At 40.5% G+C, this 18,457-nt stretch overlaps 1 non-coding gene and 1 pseudogene across 1 annotated transcript; one reads left to right on the top strand and one right to left on the bottom strand.

Annotated features, from left to right (window-relative positions):
• The first annotated feature begins 6,776 nt into the window (after nt 1–6,776).
• LOC104672974 lies at nt 6,777–8,858 on the top strand (annotated as a pseudogene).
• A 6,018-nt stretch (nt 8,859–14,876) lies between these two features.
• Nucleotides 14,877–14,983, bottom strand: LOC115893315. The gene has a single exon (XR_004053333.1). It is a non-coding gene; the product is annotated as a U6 spliceosomal RNA (small nuclear RNA).
• Nucleotides 14,984–18,457: the final 3,474 nt, after the last annotated feature.

The following is an 18,457-nucleotide window of genomic DNA, read 5'->3' as shown; positions in this document are numbered from 1 at the left end:
CAACTTTCAAATTCTATTATTGAGACTAAATTATGGAGTCCACACAATGGACATTTAGGTGGTAATGGGAATATGGACAGAGTATGACTGGGTAGGCACCTGAAGAACTTCTAGGGCAGCTGACTGTGTTCCATTTCTTGATATGGGTAATGATTACAAGAGTACCTTGTAATGGTTTACTATGTTATACATTTGTGTGATTTACTGCATCCTTTTTTAATAATAAAAAGTTTTAAAAAGTGTATTAGGAAACCGGTTCTTAATCCCTTGGACTAATTGCATAGGACCACATTCTTCTGGAACAAATTCAAAAACTTTCTCTGCAGTGTCGGCTTACCCTCCTGACAAAGCCTTTTGGTTTGCCTTTGATAGATGACACAATTTCAAATCATCTGTAACCTTTCCAAATAAAAACTAGGAAGCCCCTCTCCAGGAAGGTGCTCTGCCCTGAAATTTTAATTGGACTGTATACTAAGTATTATGAGTAAAGACATTTAAGGGTCTTTCAGTGGGCTTTTGGACTTACATTCCTTTACCTGAATGACTTCCTGACACTTTCTTGTCTGGAGTATTTGGTTTTAAAGCTTTCACTTGGTTTCTACATGAGAATTATCCTTTTCCTAGTTGGTCTTGCTTTGTTTTATTTGGAAAATAATACTTTGCACATTATTTATATGTGCAGAGACTAAACTTCAAGACATTCTAACCGAATCACGTTTTCCTATGTTCAAGTCACTAAAGTTTTACCAATTTCAAAATTTTATCCTCCTTTTTTATTCCCCCCAACTTCAGAAGCGTTTCAGTCATTTCCTACAGGGTTTAACTCTGAATTTTTTGAGTGAACTCCAACATGTTTAAAATATATGATTAAAAATAACTTGCTGGGCACAGTGGCTCATGACTATAATCCCAGCACTTTGGGAGGCCAAGGTGGGTGGATCACAAGATCAGGAGTTAGACACCAGCCTGGCCAATATGGTGAAACCCCGTCTCTACTAAAAATACAAAAATTAGCTGGGCATGGTGGTGGGCGCCTGTAGTCCCAGCTACTCGGGAAGCTGAGGCAGAAGAATAGCTTGAACCCGGGAGGCAGAGGTTGCAGTGAGTCGAGATTGTGCCACTCACTGCACTCCAGCCTGGGTGACAGAGCGAGACTCCCATCTCAAATAAATAATAAATAAATAAATAAATAAATAAATAAAATAAAATAACAGCTTAACTTTGACCCTGAAATATTATTCTAATATTCTAGAGCTATTCTTACCTATTTAAAATGTTCCCAATTTCCTGGCTGTCGTTACTCTCCTTTGTTAGAATTACTCAGCAAGTTTACCTTTCTTTTGATCATGTTTCTATATTTATTGCTTGAAATACCTGGCTTGTTGGTGACTTATTTTTTCCTGCAAGTTAATTACCACCCTCTTGTACTATTCCATGAAGACTTACAACTTGGAGCTCAGCCAATGTTTTGAATCTGGCCTTTCCATCTGCATCTACTTCCTTACAGAAGGGGTTTTTTCCTTTCTTCGATTTTTGAACCTAATTCATCCAACAAGTAGATTGGAGCATGTCCCCTAATCCCGACACTATCTTGGTAAATCAGTGTCCCATAGGACCCACAACCTCTAGGTAAGGGTACTTTTATCGGTCAGGCTACTGCAATTGTACCATTGCTGAGCGTCAGAGAGCTTGGATTTTCAGTCATTGGTTTTGTTACAGTGTTTTAGTATGATTCTTTACTATTATAATGGGAATGCTTTTCAGAACTTACTTGGAGTTAACTTGGGTCTCATTTTCTATGAACACATTCTTCAAACATCCTAAAGCTATGGCAAGATAAGCAACATCTTGATCTGTACAATGAGTGCTTTAATTCTTGTGCTTTTCCACAGTTGTGATTACCTCATGTAGTTCAGCGGTATGACTGCCACATCGCTCACATACGCCATTTCCTCTGTCAATTACTGGAAAAGTATCAGGCCTGATGTGTCTGCCTCATAAAACTCCCCCTGAGCACTGTGGAGAATTGTAGGCACGTGGCTTCTCTGGAATGACAGTATATTAGCTTCCACATTATTCATTCAGTAGTCAGAGATTTCACGGATAATCTCCAAAATAAAATGAAGGAAATGCATTTTAAAGATCACTCTTTTTGAGTCTGGATGAATGAATCAAGGGACCACTGTCAAAAATACAGAAGTTCCAAGAAGATTGCTGGTTCCAAGCAGTGAGCTCAGTTATGAACCCAATGAGTGTGAAATAGGCAGAACCCCCAACTGGAGGATTTCAAGCAGTATTTGAAGATGAAGGATTGAAGCCAGGACCAAAGATATAGACAGCAGTTGAAGTCTTGAAAACAGACACTCTCTGACAAGAATAGCAAAACAAGAACAATAGGTGGTCAATGATTGGCTACACTTAAGAAATAAGAAGAATCAGTGAAGGACACAGAAGGAACAACCTGAAAGACAACAGGGGAGATCAGTGTCAAACGAAGTCAGAGAAAAAGCCGATTTATGTAGGAAGGAGTAAACATCCAGCTCAAATATTAGAAGAGGGCTGAAGATGAAGGCCAACTGAAAAATTATCACTGGTGACTCTGGAGAATCATAAAAAGCATCTGAAGATTTTTAAATAAATGAGGTGTATCACATTCCTATCTTCTGAACTGATTTTTTTTTTTTTTTTTTTGAGACAGAGTTTTGCTCTTGTCACCCGGACTGGAGTGCAGTGGCATGATCTCGGCTCACTGCAACTTCCACCTACCAAGTTCAAGCAATTCTCCTGCCTCAGCCTCCTGTATAGCTGGGATTACAGGCACACACCATCACACCCAGCTAATTTTTGTATTTTTATTAGAGACGGGGTTTCACCATGTTGGTCAGGCTGGTCTTATAACTCCTGACCTTGTGATCTGCCCGCCTCAGCCTCCCAAGGTGTTGGGATTACAGGTGTGAGCCACCACGTTCAGCCAGCTTTTTTCTTTAAGGTGGGGTCTCACTCTGTCACCCAGGCTGGAGTGCAGAGGCGCAATCTCGGCTCACTGCAACCTCTGCCTCCTGGGTTAAAACAACCCTCCTGCCTCAGCCTCCCGAGTAGCTGGGATTACAAGCATGTGCCACCACACCTGGCTAATGTTTATATTTTTACTAGAGATGGGGTTTCACCATGTTGGTGAACAGGCTGGTCTCAAGCTCCTGATCTCAAATGATCTGCCCGCCTTGGCCACCCAAAGGGCTGGGATTGCAGGCATGAGCCACTGCACCCTGTCTTCTCAGCTGATTTTCTTTGCCATTTGATCAGGAATCACTTTGAACAAAGGTAGTAAAATAATCAACTGTGAGGTGACAAAACAGAGGGTATCACATAAACAATTCAATAAGCTTCTAAGAGAAATTCAGCTCCTACTGAAATTCCAAACCTATGCATTTATTCAACAAATATTCTTTGAGGGTACATTGTGTGCCAGGGACTGGCCTAGCCAATGGGCACACACAGTGGGCACAGTGTGGTAAATTAGACCTGAAACTTAATACTATACCATTTGCATACTACCAAAAAGAGAGAGAAACTTATGCATCGTTCTACGTTGGCATCTGGGGACCATGTACACAAATTATACAGGCAACTTTTTGAAAACAAATGTAAAACTATTTATTATTTCAATAATTATGTGAATTGCTCATGGAAGATTCAGTTTTGTTGTTTATTCAGATACAAAGTGGGTAAGCAAAGGTATGTGCAGTGGCGCATGCCTAGAGTTCTGCTACTCTGGAGGCTGAGGTGGAAGTATCACTTGAGCCCAGGAATTTGAGTCCAACCTGGGCAACATAGTGAGATGCCCTCTCCAAAAAAAACAAAAGCAAACAAAACACTTCAAAAGTAGCCACTTTTGAAGTTTTAGTCGCAATGGACAATGTCTTAAACATTGTTTTCTTAATCTAATCTATATAAACCTTATGAAAACATCAATTCCTTAAACACTTTTCTTAATCTGTTCTGCACAAACCTTATGGAAAATAAATTAGTTAATAATTTATTAACTAATAAATTATAATAATAAATTAGTTAATAATAAATTACATAATTTATTATTAACTAATTTAAATTATTAAATTAGTGGGGACTGAGTAGACAAGAAAAGCAATACCAAGGAAAAAAAAAGACAGCTTGGCCAATATGATGAAACCATCTCTATTACAAATACAAAAATTAGGTGGTGGTGGTTCACACCTGTAATGCCAGCTACTTGGGAGACTGAGACGGGAGAACCGCTTAAGCCTGGGAGGCAGAGGTTGCAGTGAGCTGAGATTGCATCACCACACTCCAGCCTGGGTGACAGAGTGAGACCCTGTCTCAAAAAAAAAAAAAAGAAAAGAAAAAGAAAAAAGAAGAATGAATTCCTGCAGAGCCCTGAGATTGTAAGAGAGTGACAAACCTTACGCCTATATCACAGTGTGTAGGGAGACCCCCTGAAACTATTGCTATGGAATAAAAGATGAAATGCTCCTGATTATTGTAAATACAAAATTGCATGCAGGATTGTGTAAAGACAATGCCAGGTTGGACTGCCAGAATGAGCCAACAGCGCGTGATGTACTTCCCCCTGCAGAGAGCCTATGAATGGACATGTAGTCAGGGAGGTTTCACATCACCAAGATTTCTATCCCAGAAAAACAGATGTTCATAGCTCTGGGAATGGAATGCAACCCTCGTGGAGAGCCTATAAACAGACGCACGGTGGGTGTCTGTCCATATGGATAAGATAGGACTACAAACGCCCTCATCTTACCATGGCTCTTCTAGGCCTCTTTAGGGTTAAGGCATACTCCCTTCTGAGAATTTCTGGTCTAACCAGTTGTCTTGCTTCATGTCCTGTTACTATGGATTGTTTGTAACCAGCTCTTGCTGCAACTGTTACTGGTGATTAATATTTTGTTAATCATAGGTTATGGAAAGACTGTGTTTCTGTTTTAAGGCTCTGTTAGAAATTACTGATGCACACACTATATTGTAAATTCTTACCTCTGTATACTGTACTTCCGCATACAGATGTTATGTTAAAGGATTACTTCATCCCCATGTGACCATCTCACCTCATAATCAAATGACCCTAAATCCCTCACTAACCTACCCCCACCCTCACTAAACTTAATAATAAATGCTGGCATATCCAGTGCATTGTTGGCACTGTGGGACCAGAAGGCGGTGACGCCCCTGGACCCAGCTTTCACTATCTTGTGTGTGTCTGTTATTTCTCGACCCGCCAATCCGCCTGGGAACAAAGAGAGAGCCCCGCTGCATTTTGGGCTGCTGGCCAGGTCCCGCAATAACAGTGTGTAGAATTTGTAAGTGGAACTATCCCATGTAAACTAGAGTTATGGAAAAGCAGTGTACAGACTAATTTCAATGCAAAATTAATGACCTTAGCATTTATGCTGACAGTCTGTAGCATTAGAAAGTAAATTGTGGCTGGGCATGGTGGCTCACGCCTGTAATTCCAGCACTTTGGAAGGCCGAGGCAGGTGGATCACGAGGTCAGGAAACCAAGACCACCCTGGCTTACACGGTGAAACCCTGTCTCTACTAAAAATACAAAAAATTAGCCAGGCGTGGTGGTGGGCGCCTGGAGTCCCAGCTACTCAGGAGGCTGAGGTGAGAGGATCACTTGAACCTGGGAGGCGGAGCTTGCAGTGAGCCAAGATCACACCACTGCACTCCAGCCTGGGTGACAGAGCAAGACTCCATCTCAAAAAAAAAAAAAAAAAGAAAGTTAATTGCTTTCTAGACACATGGTATTTGGTAAATAAGCTCAACATTATACCAGGTTCAAGATGCAAGGATGCAAATAGACTGCATTTCAAAAGTTTGGATCATTCAGTTTGGCACTAGAACACAATTTATGGGGGAAGCAATGTAGCAAGTCTTCAGTATTTAACTAGAACAACAGTTGAGAGAATTTACATTTATGTATGTGGTCCTTTATATAGGTATTTTCATTTCATTCTTACCATCATCTACCACTGCATTTTACACAGGAGGAAACTAAGGCCCAGAGAATAAAAGTGATTTGCTCAGGGTCAGCCAGTAAGTAGCAGAACAGAGGTCAAACTATCATTTTCTCAGTGCATCTAGACAAAATGTTTCTCAAAATATGAACCAAGTCACCTATATGAGACTCACCAGTGATAGGTAAAACACACAATGGAGAATTAATTTGGAAACACCAAATTGAATATTCAAATGCAGATTCTTGGTCTCCATCTACTGAATCAGACTCTGAAGTCAGGGCTCCAGGAATTTCCAGTTTTACGAGCTCTCCAGGTGATTTTTATGAATGCCGAAGTTTGAGAACCATGAAAGGAGGTTGGGTGAAAGCTGCCATATGTAATAAATTTACATAAAGTTTGGATTGGTTTACATCAGTCATTTTAAAAACAGGATGATGATAATTAATTGCGAGTAATCTTTAATGGGTACAATTTAAGACAGTATATAAGGTGTATTATTTACCATTTACCCCTTGCTGGCTTCAGCATTTTTTGCAGGAAACTTTCTCTGAGTTCCACTATTCCAAGCTATTCCAAATTGCCTTTCTTCTACTCCTGAACCTACAAACTCTCTCAGATGGGTAAACTGGGTTTTCTGTCACTGTTATTCCTTTCAGAGCTCCTGTTAGGGCTTTTCCACCGGCTCCCTTCTCCCCCAGCGCTGCACTGCTCAAGCTCAGGGCTCCTGCTAAGCTAGCCCCGCCGTCTCTCCCTTCAGTCACAATTATGATTATTCACCAGGACTTCATCAGCCACGATGAGATGTTCTGCAACATTTACAAGATCCAGGAGATGGCTGAAGGGCTGTGGCTGAAGGTGGAGGAGAAGATGGTCACTAGGACAGAGGGTAGCATTGATGACTCTCTCATTGGTGGAAATGCCTCCGCTGAAGGCCCAAAGGGCAAACGTACAGAAAGCACTGTAATCACTGGTGTTAAGACTGTCAAGAACCATCCTTTGAAAGAAAGCAGCTTTACAAAGGAAGCATACAATAAGTACATCCAAGATTACATGCAATCAATCAAAGGCAAACTTGAAGAACAGAGACCAGAAAGAGTAAAACCTGTTACGACAGAGGCTGCAGAACAAATCAAGCACACCCTTGCTAATTTCAAAAACAAAAACAATACCAGTTTTTATTAGTGAAAACATGAATCCAGATGGCATGGTTGCTCTATTGGACTACCATGAGACTGGTGTTATTACAGTAGGCAGCTAGTTAGGCATGAGCAGGGAATAAGAGGTCTCCACCCACCCCCACCAGGAATGTCAGGCGACCATCAGGTGATGGTCAGGTGGTTGTTAACGGTCTCTCTAAAATAATAATTGGTCATGGCCAGGCGTGGTGGCTCATGGCTGTAATTCCAGCACTTTGGGAGGCCAAGGCGGGAAGATCACCTGAGGTCAGGAGTTCTTCCCACCTGGTCAACAAGGTGAAACCCCGTCTCTACTAAAAATACAAAAAAATAGCCGGCGTGGTGGTGTTCACCTGTAATCCCAGCTACTCCGAAGGCTGAGGTAAGAGAATCACTTGAAGGAGGCTGAGGTTGCAGTGAGCCTAGATTGCTCCATTGCACTCCAGCCTGGGTGACAGAGCGGGACACCATCTCAAAATAATAATAATAATTATATTATAATTATAATTTTTATAATATAATTTTTATAATTATAATATTTTATTATATTTATTATTATTTTATTTTTATTTTATTATAATTAATTTATAATTTTTTATTTTTATTTATAATTTTTATTAAAATTAAAGTTTTTATTTAAAATTTATTTATTTATTATAATTAAATTATTTTATTATAATTATTATTATTATTAGTTGCATCCAGCTCCAGGGAAAGGCAGTCTCCCAGTAGATAGAAAAACACCTGAAACTGGTGATAAGGAGCTTCCCAATAAGACCTCAAGAACTGAATGAGTGGGCTCAAGCTTGCACACTAAGAGGCAAAATGGCAGAGTTTAACTGGTATATAACCACCTAGGAACATTTGGCTGGTAAGGGAAGAATGCCTCAAGTGAGTATGCGTACAACTCCAGTAAACACACCACACATATTCCCCTCTCACGCGCCAGCAGGCCACTGCGCATGTGGACAGCCCACCCCAAGGGAGGAACCTGGGGAGAAGGGATGCAAGACCCTGGAAGCATGCCAACATATAAAACCCCAAGTCAAAGGTCAAACGGTGCAGTTGATCTCTCAAGTTGCCCACTCAGCCCTCTTCCAAGTGTACTTCCTTTCATTCCTGCTCTAAAGCTTTTTAATAAACTTTCACTCCTGCTCTGACTCTTGCCTCTGCCTCCTTGATGGAATTCTTTCTTCTGAGAAGGCCAGAATTGAGGTTGCTGCAAACACGTTTGGATTTGCCACTGGTAACAGTGTGACCCCATATATAATTTTCTTTCTTTTTTTTTTTTAATACTTTTCAAAACCTTTTGACTCAATTGTTATTTTGTTTTATTCTACTTATGTATTTTTTTTGAGACAGGGTCTTCCTCTGCCACCCAGGCTGGAGGGCAGTGGCACAATCTCAGCTCACTGCAACCTCCACCATCTGGGGTCAAGTGATCCTCTTGCCTCAGCCTCCCAAGTAGCTGGGACTACAGGCACATGCCACCAAGCCCAACTAATTTTTGTGTTTTTTGTGGAGATGAGGTTTTGCTGTGTTGCCCAGACTGGTCTCGAACTCCTGAGCTCAAGCGATCTGTCTGCCTTGGCCTGTCTGCTGGGATTATGGGTGTGAGCCACCATGCCCAGTGATTCTCTTTAAGGATCGTTTAGAAATGGAAAAATGTTAACAAATTTGGCAATTACTTTGGATCTCTCACTTGTTGTCATAACTGGCTTCTACTTGTCATTCACATAAACACCAGGACTTCAACAAATGGGATTGATACGATCTTGAGCTCTTCATTTATTTTGACCATAATTTATCTGGAGTGGAGACATTGTCTTTAAGAAAAATATGTCAGGTAGGTTGTCTAAAAATTAAATGCATTTAAACTCATTCGGGAGAATTCCTTTTAGTTTAAAACATATTTAAACTAAGTCCATCTTGTAGTGTTCCTGGAGAAGCTAAGCCTTATTGTAAGCCACTACTAGAAAGAGTAAGACTGTCATCAGATAACTTCTACAGTGGAAACTACTTCTGAGACTGGAATATAAAAAGCAAGAATCAGGCTGGGTCTGGTGGCTCCTGCCTGTAATCCTGGCACTTTGGCAGGCTGAGGCAGGAGGATTGCTTCAGCTTAGGAGTTTGAGATCAACCTGGGCAACATAGTGAGACCCCATTTCTGAAAACAGATATATATATATATATAAAATTTAAAAACCCCAGGAATCAAAAGTTTTGATTCTTACTGAATTGCAGTAAAGGGAAAGACCATGCTCATAGCAATGCCAGCATCTGAAGTGGAGCCTTTCACATTTCATCACTTACGATGGAAGTAGTTAATTCTGAAAGAAATTATCAAGGGAGTAAAAAGAGACTAACTTAGCTGGGACAGAAAGAAAAAGAACTTTCAGTAGGGGGGTCAGGAGAGTGGCAAGGTCACCTGTGGCTCTTTGTAAAGCAGAGTTATGTGTTAAGTCAGGATTTATCGGTTCCGTAGCTGCCAGAACATTTGCCCTACTTTTCAGGCATCTCTACAATATTTTCCCCATAATCTCCTGGGTGAAATGCACATTTGCATTCCAAGTCACTTTGAATGGGAAAACCTTAATGAAAAAGGCCATTAATCACAGATACATCAGGAAATATACTACAACAATATTGTCACAGCTGCAGCAGGAAGTAGTGGTGAGCCTTCCTGGTTATTGTTTAATGTTGTTTTGTGATAAATAAACAGAGTTCAAATTGATAATGAAGAAACTGTTTCATCATCTCTGCGTATGTGTGTGTGTGTGTATGTGTGTCTAGACCTCCCCAGCATCCCTCTCTAATTCCCCTCCCATTCAACACATCAGTTTTCTCTCTCATTCATTTCGTTTATTTATTTATTTATTTGTACTGTTAGTAGAGACAGAGTTTCACTATGTTGTTCAGGCTGGTCTTGAACTCCTGGCCTCAAGTGATCTGCCCACCTCGGCCTCGCAAAGTGCTGAGATTACAGCCGTGAGCCACCGTGCCCGGCCTCTCTAATTTATTTCTGTCCAGGGATTAAGTATTACTGACAGGATGAACTAGGCTGAGTCAGCTATGGTGAATCCAGATTCTAAGGTAACCTCAAAAAACAAGCAGCTCAGGGCAAGAACTGGAACCTAAGGTTTAATGATTTGATATTTTCCAAAGTCTGAAGTTCTAGGTATTTTTCCAAATGCTACCTGAGGATTTCTATTGCAACTGTGTATTGCTGCCCTGCCAGACAGCTGCAGTCAGCATCTTTGGGCTGACTTGGTTTCTGACCCCTCCTGGTTTCAGACCGGGCACTAGCCCTTGAGGACAATTCAGACTCCCTTGAAGGTGGTCTCACAACCCCACACTCCTTCTAATCAATTCTGCCTCCCCTTCTGCCTAATCTTTCTTCCAAATTTGTCTGCTGCCCTTACCCATAAGGACACTGACAATAACCATGCTTTCAGGAGGCAAGAGTATGGTGGGAATCAATCTTTCTTTCTTTCTTTCTTTCTTTCTTTCTTTCTTTCTTTTTTCTTTCTTTCTTTCTTTCTTTCTCTTCTCTTCTTCTTTTCTTTCTTTCTTTCTCTCTTTCTCCTTTCTTCTTTCTTTCTTCTCTCTCTCTCTTCTTTCTTTCTTTCTTTCTTTCCTCTTTCTCTCTTTCTCTCTCTCTCTCTCTTTTTCTTTCTCCTCTTCCTTCCTTTCTTTCTTTTGAGATGGAGTCTCAGTCTTGTTTCCCAGACTGGAGTGCAATGGTGCAATCTCAGCTCACCACAATCTCCGGCTCCCGGGTTCCAGTGATTCTCCTGCCTCAGCCTCCCGAGTAGCTGGGATTACAGGCGTGCACCACCACACCCAACTAATTTTGTATTTTTAGTAGAGACGAGTTTTCTCTATGTTGGTCAGGCTAGTCTCGAACTCCCGACCTCAGGTGATCCACCTGCCTCAGCCTCCCAAAGTGCTAGGATTACAGATGTGAGCAACCACACCTGGCCATTAGGAATTATAGGGTATCATTATTATAGAGTATAGGGTAATTATTGCTTTTTATAACCAGCTTCAGATAATTTTTTTCAATAAATGATGTAGTGAAAGGGGGTCCTTAAAGATTCTTTAATTTAGCACACTTTGTGCTCAAACTGGAAAAAAACAAAGCAGCAAGGTCTTTTATAAGACTGTGTATTATAATAATGGACTTCCAAAATAGCTCAAGTGTTGTTCAAGCAATATATATTTTCCATGAAACAATCTTCTTTGACCCATGGGGGAAGATTAGCACCCACAGATACCTTTGGCTCTGAAGGCTTTTATCCATATAGAATAAAAAGTTACTTTCTCTTCTAGAAGGTGCGGTGGGGGACAACTTAACAGAACCATCACTTACTTCTATTTAGAATCTATGTTTACCCCACAGGCAAATCAGAGAATAGAGGTGATTAATCTCAGAATGTGCCCAAGATAGAAGCCATTCTATTGCCAAGTTCCAGTGGCTTAGTCTCAATTCCGGGATAAGAGGCAAAAAAGTCATTAAGTGTCATTTTGGAATTGATCCCATCTATGTGGGCTAGTTCCTGTCTTTTTTTTTTTTTTTTTTTTTTTTTGACCGGAGTCTCGCTCTGTCACCCAGGCTAGAGTGCAGTAGCGCGATCTCAGCTCACTGCAAGCTCTGCCTCCTGGGTTCACACCATTCTCCTGCCTCAGCCTCCTGAGTAGCTGGGACTACAGGCACCCATCACCACGCCTGGCTAATTTTTTGTATTTTTAGTAGAGATGGGGTTTCACCGTATTAGCTGGGATGGTCTCGATCTCCTGATCTCGTGATCCGCCTGCCTCGGCCTCCCAAAGTGCAGGTCCCTTTGGGAGAGGGACCTCCCAAAGTCCCTCCCAAAGGGATTACAGGCGTGAGCCGCCGCACCTGGATTCTTTTTTGCCCTTTTATTATAGTTTGGATGCACAGTAATGATAATTGTAGCCAACATTTGTTTACCTCATATAAGCACTGTCCTAGATTTTTTACTTGATTACTTGTTCTATGCTTGCAATAACTTTGTGTAGGTACTCCATTTCATAAAATAATGAACTGAGGCACAGACTGGCCCAGGTTGCATTGATGGTATTCTGGTCATCTTTTGTAGCATAATAAATTATCTCAAAGCTTAGTGGCTTAAGTTACTTCTTATGGTTCTGGAAGTTGACTGGGTTCAGCTAGGTGATTCTCGCTTAGTGAGACTCACTTGGGGGCTTCCATGGAATTGCAGTAGATGGTGGCTGTGACTGGCGTTATCTTGAATGTTTCCTCCCACACGTGTCTGTTGGCTGGGACTCCAGATAGCGCTGTCATCCAGAGTCCCACACATGGCCTCTCCATGTGACCTGGACTTGCCCATAGCATCAAAGCTGGGCTTCAAAAGCAAACATTTCAGGTAAAAGTGGTATTGCCTTTTGTTAAAAAAAAGAAAAAAAAAACTTTTTTATTTTGAATTAATTACAAACTAACAGGAAGCTGCAAGTAGAGTAAAAGAATCTAATAAATGCTTTACTCAGCTTCCTCCAATGGTGAGATCTTCTATAACTGTAGAACAGTATCAGGACCAGGAAATGGACATTTGCACAATACTGTTACCTAGGCTACAGAACTTATTCTGTTTTTCCAGCTTTTACACGCACTTAATTGTATGGGCATGTGTGGAGCACACAGTGCTGTCTCTTTGTAGTCAGATTTACTCCTTCCCACACTCATACCTGTCCCCTGGCAACCATCTCTGTCATTTTGTCATTTCCAGAATGTTACATAATGAAATCATACAGTATGTGTTTTGAGACTGGCTTTTTTCACTAAGCACATTGAGATCCATCTAACTGTACATGAATCAATTGTTTGTTCCTTTCATTGCTGAATAATATTTTATATATTGCCTTTTAAGACCTAGCCTGAAAAGTCACACAGTTTCACTTCTACTATAATTACTGGCTTGTCCAGATTCAAGGAGAGGGGACCAACCCCCTGCCCAACCCTGATGAGAGTAGTGCCAATGTCACTTTGTAAGAAGAGCCTGAGGACTGTTGTGTCATCTCGGAAAATATAATCTGCCACAGATGGAAAGTGGCAAAGATGAGATTCTATTGTCTCTACAAAAAATACAAAAATAAATTAGCTGGGCGTGATGGCACGTGCCTGTAATCCCAGCTACTTGGGAGGCTGAGACAGGAGAATTGCTTGAACCCGGGAGGCGGAAGTTGCAGTGAGCCGAGGTGGCACCATTGCTCTCCAGCCTGGGTGACAGAGTGAGACTCTATCTCTAAATAAATAAATAAATAAATAAATAAATAAATAAATGAAAAACAGCACCTGAAATTGGAGGTTGCATGGAGAAATAAAAATTGTATATTTAAACAATTTTGAAATTACATACACTTTATGTTTATGCTTGCAAAAGAACATATGGAAAACATAATGAGAATAAGTAACAGACCACCTTTTCTAACACCAACATAGATAATGTACTTTCTATATCACATCTTTATATTTTCTACATTAGAATGGTTCCAAAGGTCTATAGAGTGCTCGTCGAAGTAAAATTATACTCATAATGAAAACTGTTTTGTTGATCATCTTTTATCTGTTGGTCCAAATAAATTAAGATTTTCATATTAATAAAAAGAACCAGAAAATTAATATTGTTCATCATTATTGAAACTCTATTATAAACTCTGTCCCCAGCCTGCTGTGGCAGAGGAAACACTTAAATATGAAACCCAACTCGGAAGTCTTAGTATGTTTCTGAAACCTTCTATCTAGTCTACTTACAGCTAACAGTTAAACTAGATCCTGAGCAGGAAGGGGAGAGGTAAGTGCCTAATGACTAATGATCTAACCGAAGTGACAAAGAAAATAAGACTCTTCTTTCTGACACCATGATTCTGAGATTGATTTCATGAAATGTTCCATGGAGTTGGTGAAGGAGGTGTGCGCTCTGCTTGCAGGGCTCCGTGCACAACTATTAATAAGATTGTGCCAGGCGCGGTGGCTCATGCCTGTAATCCCAGCACTTTGGGAGGTGGAAATGGGCAGATCACAAGATCAAGAGATAAGAGGCCATCCCGGCCAATATGGTGAAACCTCGCCTCTACAAAAATACAAAAATTAGCTGGGCATGGTGGCGGGCGCCTGTAGTCCCAGCTACTCGGGAGGCTGAGGCAGGAGAATGGCGTGAACCCAGGAGAGGGAGGTTGCAGTGAGCCGAGATGGCGCCACTGCACTCCAGCCTGGAGACAGAGCAAGACTCCATCTCAAAAAAAAAAAAAAAAAGATTGTGGATTCTCAGCTAAAAGTACAGAGTAAAGAGAGCATGGCAGCAGTGAGAGAGAGGTGAGATGCAGGAGAATCGTTTGAACCCAGGAGGTGGAGGTTGCAGTGAGCCAAGATTGCACCATTGCACTCCAGTCTAGGCAACAGGGCAAGACTCCCTCTTTAAAAAACAAAAACAAAACAAAACCACAAAAAACTACCTCTCTCCAACAGCAATACAAAGAGAACTTTTTCTGAGCTGGAACCAAACAAATTAAAAAAGAACCATTTTATTCCTGCAGAAAAGCTCAGTAAAATTCAACTTCATGCTTCTAGATGTGGCTCTAGAGATGGGATCTAATCTAAAAGAACAGATTTTTATTTTATTTTATTTTATTTATTTATTTTTTTTTTTTTTTTATGGAACGCTTCACGAATTTGCGTGTCATCCTTGCGCAGGGGCCATGCTAATCTTCTCTGTATCGAAAGAACAGATTTTTAAAAACTCTGTTTCTAAATTTTGCTCGTCCCAGGCACATTAAGATGGACCCATGACAATTACTAATTCCTCTGTCCGTTTATAGAACTTTTAATTGAAATACGATAAATATATAGAAAAGAGCACATGTCATGAGTATACAGCTTGGTGAAATTTATAAGCTGAACATTTCCTTATTAGTCCCAGATCAAGACCCAGAATGTTATCAGAACCCAGGAAGTCCCCAGATATGCCCCTTCCACATCCTGGCAACAAAGATTTAGTAACTGTTCCCCTGACTTCCAAAAGCGAGTCGTTTTACCATTTTTTGTACTTTATATACATGAATCACATCATGTGTGTTCTGCGACTGGCTTCTTTCATTCTACTGTGTTAGTGAGATGAATCCTTACTTGAGTATAGTTTACACAGTTTTTTGAGGCAAGTTTGCTTTTGACAATTTAAGGAATGGAATGAAACAAGGTTTCACATGATTAACACAGGCAATTCACTTGTTTCGGATCAACAAGGCATGGCTTATCACAGTATCAAATATCCTAGGACAAATGGCAAAGCTAGCTGTAATTTATTTCAACAAGGAGGGAGATGGATAAAGGAGCAACTGTTTTGAATAACCTGAAGCTTCTGCTTCATGTTAAGCCTTCTAAAGTATGTTTGCAACAACAAGGTCACTTGGGCTCTCAAGTAGCCTGGCTTCTGGCTTCAGCTTATCTGTGGCCTTAGGTATACTTCTTGTCCTCTGAGACAGAAAATTTTACTAAATATTACCCTTCTAGTTCTTATAGCCTATGATTCCATGTTTCCAACTCAAATCCCTTGACCATCTATCCACACAGCCATCCTGCCTGCATCCAAACCAGCTGATACAGAGAAAAGTCACAGTTTTAAGTTAGGAGTAATAAAGTCAGTCTCGTTTTACAAGTTCTACTGAAGACAATATACCCATGTTATATCCAATAAGTAACTTTTTTTTTTTTTTTTTTTTGAGACAGAGTCTCTGTCACCCAGGCTGGAGTGCAGTGGTATGATCTGGGCTCACTGCAGCCTCCCCAGGTTCAGGTGATTCTCATGCATCAGCCACCCGAGTAGCTGGGACTACAGGCACGTGCCACCATGCCTGCGTAATTTTTGTGTTCTTAGTAGAGATGGGGTTTCTCCATGTTGGCCAGGCTGGTCTGGAACTCCTGACCTCAAGTGATCTGCCTGCCTTGGTCTCCCAAAGTGCTGGGATCATAGGCATGAGCCACCACGCCTGGCCTAATAGGTAATATTTTAAACATACAAGTTCTATAACATCCACTTTCTATCTTAAGGTGTTTTAAAAGCTTGTGTATCTAATAAGTAGACTTTTTTTTTTCTTCTTTTTTTGAAACAGTTTCGCTCTGTTGCCCAGACTGGAATGCAGTGGTGTGACCATGGTTCACTGCAGCCTCGACCTCCCTGGACTTAGGTGATCCTCCGACCTCAGCTTCCCAAGTAGCTGGGACTACAGGCACGTGACACTATAGCCAGCTAGTTTTTTGTTTTTTTGTTTTTTTTTCTGTAGAGACGGGGTGTAGCCAAGTTGCCCAGGCTGGTCTGGAACTCCTGGGCTCAAGCAATTCACCCACCTTGGCCTCTTAAAGTTCTGGGATTACAGGCATGAGCCACCACATCTGGACCTAATGAGTAGACTTACCTTAGTGTGTGGATGAGGAGGAAGTGACAGGCCAGGCGATCTATTCTGTCTCCACCTCATAGTCACCCTACTCTTGACATCATTCTAATTGTATTTACACTTGGTGTTGAAGAAAACAAACACAAAAATCTTCATGGGTCAACTTTAAACATATCTTATTTCTAGATTACCATGGATTCATATCCTTTTCTTCCTATTATTTTGTAAATAGCACATTTATATTACATTGTAATTCAAATATTTTTGTATTTAATTCACCATTTAAAATATATGGCAGTTTTTACAAACCAATTTTGACTTTTTATTTTTGTTTTTTTTATTATACTGCAATTCTTTAAAGATAGAAATGCTTCTTAGCCTCAATGTGAGAGGTGTTGCTGGCAGGAAACTGGGAGAATCTGTTCTATTCACTGACCTCATCAAGGACAAAATAGGACTATGACTCTGCCTTCAAGAAGAACACAGTGAAGAAAAGACAGTTAATATGGCCACCTTAATTTTTTTCCAAGAAATGTTTTGGAAACCTGACATGATTGGCCTTACCCAGACCTTTTATTTCTCAACAAACTCAAGGAGACAACTTATCCTGAAGTGCTACCCTTGGAAATATCTTCCTAAAAACAATAATGGCAACAAAATAACCAAGAAAATTATTTACTAAACCAATTGGAGAGAATAAAAGGTCATGCTTCAAAAGTTACCATTGCTTTGCTGTCTAAGAACAAGTTTTACTTTAAAAATAAAATGACAAGCCAGGTGCGGTGCCTCATGCCTATAATTGCAGCACTTTGGGAGGCCAAAGTGGATCACTTGAGGTCAGGAGTGTAAGACCAGCCTGGCCAACATGGCGAAACCCTGTCTCTACTAAAAATACAAAAATTAGCTGGATGTGGTGGCATACACCTGTAATCCCAGCTACTCGAGAGGCTAGGCATGAGAATCACTTGAACCCAGGAGACGGAGGTTGCTGTGAGCTGAGATTGCACCAGTGCACTCCAGCCTGGACAACAAGAGCAAAACTCCGGCTCAAAAAATAAATAAAAAAATAAATAGTAAACAGTCACAGTAGAGGAGAGACTGAATTATTTTTTAATTTTCTCTATAGAAAATACTATGAAACCTTGGTCCTATTAAGAGATAATCAAAGAGTATGTAAACAAAAAAGGAATTTTAGAGTATGTTAGGCAGTTAGTAATCATGAAAATATTAATACTGATTTTTTGTTTATGGTATTTTTCAGCTCTTTAAAATTTGTAACTTGTGATTAATAGTTCTACATAAACATTCAATTTTGTATTAGTTTCATATTTACAATTCTGCATTGTTTTTATTAAACAGGGTCCCCATAATGTATAAACTTCAGGCTCACCAAACCCGGAAGTGTCTAGGTACAACATAAACTCAATATGGAGTGAACAACTAGTTTAGAAAATTCCAAATCTATGGTTTTTTCAGTGTCTTCCATAATGCGACCTCAGGTAATCAAGTGACTTACTTGGCCAGTGGAAAGGAGTGGAAATAAAGATTAAGAGGTGTCAACAACAGACACCCAGCTGTAGATGGGCCAGAAGAACAAACTCTGCCCCCAGTCTAGTGGTATAGAGGAGACACAGACAGAAACCATTAGCAAGCTTTAAGCAAGGGAGCAAGTGTTTAAGACAAGGAAGCAGGTGTGTGGGCAGGGATCTCATTTATCATTGGAAAGATGGTGATGGTTTGAACCCAGGTGATGTTTCTTCAGGATTGCCACTGTTTTGTGTTGACATTCACCAAGTAGAATGATCTTTGCATCATTGGGTACTTTGGAGCACCCTAAGT

The sequence above is a fragment of the Rhinopithecus roxellana genome, chromosome 14, assembly GCF_007565055.1.
Source record: "Rhinopithecus roxellana isolate Shanxi Qingling chromosome 14, ASM756505v1, whole genome shotgun sequence".
NCBI classification, from domain to species: domain Eukaryota; kingdom Metazoa; phylum Chordata; class Mammalia; order Primates; family Cercopithecidae; genus Rhinopithecus; species Rhinopithecus roxellana.
This window is presented reverse-complemented; position numbering and strand designations above follow the sequence as displayed.